This window comes from Propithecus coquereli, unplaced genomic scaffold (genome assembly GCF_000956105.1).
Source record: "Propithecus coquereli isolate 6110/MARCELLA unplaced genomic scaffold, Pcoq_1.0 Scaffold46, whole genome shotgun sequence".
NCBI lineage: Eukaryota > Metazoa > Chordata > Mammalia > Primates > Indriidae > Propithecus > Propithecus coquereli.
The window spans coordinates 1247922-1250352 of record NW_012150396.1 but is presented as its reverse complement, the minus strand read 5'-3'; positions in this window follow the sequence as shown (position 1 = coordinate 1250352).

The following is a 2431-nucleotide window of genomic DNA, read 5'->3' as shown; positions in this document are numbered from 1 at the left end:
CTCACTCTTTTTAAAATTTTTCACAATTATAAACAAAGTTGTGATAAACATTTATGTACTTACATGTTAGCACACATTTTTTAGGAAAAAGTTCAGGAAATTAAGTTGGCTAAATTGTATACATATTTTTTAAAGATTTTTAATGTTAAATAATGTCAATTTGTCTTCCCATGACTGGCAGTAATTTATATTTAAACTAACAGTGCATGAAAACATCCATTTCATTTCCCCCTTGTCTAACCTGGGTATTATGCTGTTTTTTTTTTGCTATTTACAGTTGAAAATTATCTTATTTTAACTTGTTTCTTTGATGGCTATTGAAATTGAACCAATTCTCATTAAAGGAATATTTGTTTATTCAGAACACTTCCTCTTTTCTCTGTCTTGTAATCTTAATATAAACAGACTAGAATAATTCTTATAAGGCAGATAACTTAATTGGCAAATGACTTTGGAGTAGTCATTATACACAAAACATGTTTGTTCGTATCCCTTTTGTAAAGCAAGCCTTTCCCAAGCTTCCTGCTTACTAGTTAGCTCTCAAACCTGGCTTGATTCCTAAGAGAATGAAAATAATGATCAATTAATGGCAATAGTTGTTTAAATTCCCAACATCATTTGGTGGCATAAAAAATGATAAAATGACTCTTATGAACTTCCAGTTAGTTTAATTAAAATTAAGATGAAACAATAAATTAAACCCAAATTACTCTATTGAATAATCAAGAATAGTTATCACCCCCATCAAAGTACCCACAGCTCATATACGTGGGTATGGGGCAAGAAGCACATTACTATGTAACTTCAAAGACCAAGGCAATAATTAAGATAAAGTGATTCAGGATTGGTAATGGTCCCAAGAGCCTGGCAAAAGGAAATACAAACCTGCCATGGGAGACAGAACTTAAGAAACAATTTCCAGACAATTTTCAGAGTTCTAATGAATATCGTATCACAATAAAATGTTATTATTATAAAAACATGAATACAGAAGCCACAAGCAAAGTTAGCAGAAACAAAACATTGCAAACCATACCTGTAAAGTCTATGGATATTGTAATAATCAGAAAAAAATTATTAGTATTTCTTATATATTTCAGAAAAGAGGGAACCAAAAACATAAACAATGGCCAAGATTCTATTGGTAAAGAGCCAAACAATTGTTCTAAAAATCAAACTGTAAAATAAAGCTGAAAACCTAATTTACGGGTAAACTAGTATATTATACAGTTGAAGAAAAAATTATTAAATGAGGATTGATATAAAGAATTTATCCCAGATGCAGCAAGGGCAACCCAGGAAATAAAAATTTGAAGGACAGGACAGAGGAAGAGTTTTCAGATACAACCAATGATAGTTCCAGGGTAAAAAAATAGTAGAGATTGAAAAGGAAATATTTGAAGAGATAATCGCCATTTTGCATTTTAGGAAAGCACTAATACCAAATTCAGGAAACTCAATGAATCCTAAGGAGGTAAATAAAAACCAATATACACCTACATATAGTAGAGCTAAAGAAAAAGGGAAGATACTTATAAAATCAGAGAATAAAAACATTAATCACAAAGGAAGAACAATTAGATTAACAGTCGATTTCCCAACAGCAGCAACTGAAGCAAGAACATAGTAGAATAATATATTCTAAATACTGAAGGAAAATAATAATTATCAGAGAATTTACAAATTAAGCAGAACTTTCTTTCAAAATTGAGATATGAATAGGCATTTCACATGAGAAAAACAATACAAGTTACTGGTCATTAATATTTAGTCCTATTTTAGAACTTAGGTCTTGAAATCAAATTAAGTTCTCCTTGCTTATTTCCCTGAATTTTATATACATTCTAGTTATCAGCCTTTTATGGGATGTGCACATATAGTAGTAACATCCATCAGGTGTCGGGCAGATGGGAGGGGGGAGGAGGGATGGGTATACGCACACCTAATGGGTGTGGTGCGCACACTCTGGGGGATGGACAAGCTTGTAGCTCTGACTCGGGTGGGGCAAAGTCAATATATACAACCAAAACATTTGTACCCCTGAAATATGCTGAAATAAAAAAAAAACTAAGTTCTCCTTTCCTTGGGGTCCAGTGGCTTGGAACTTGTGCTTACGGTGGGGGTAGAGAAAATTCTCTCACAACTTTGTTCCTCTTCAAGTGCGTCCTCCTCTTGTCTGGTGTTGGGGTAGGGAGGAAGAAGGGACAAAATAGTATTTCCGTATGCAACTTCCCATAGTTGATTGGTGGATGTTTATTTTGTTAGTTGGAACTGCTCTTCTAAAGTAATAGAAGAGGTGGGTTACTTTTCCCTCTGTTACTTGCAGCTACTGCTCTATGGTAGGCATCCAAATGCTGGTTTTCTAAAGGGCAGATGTTTGTACACAAAGAGTGCAATGCGCATCACCCGAAGGATGGACATATTTGAAACT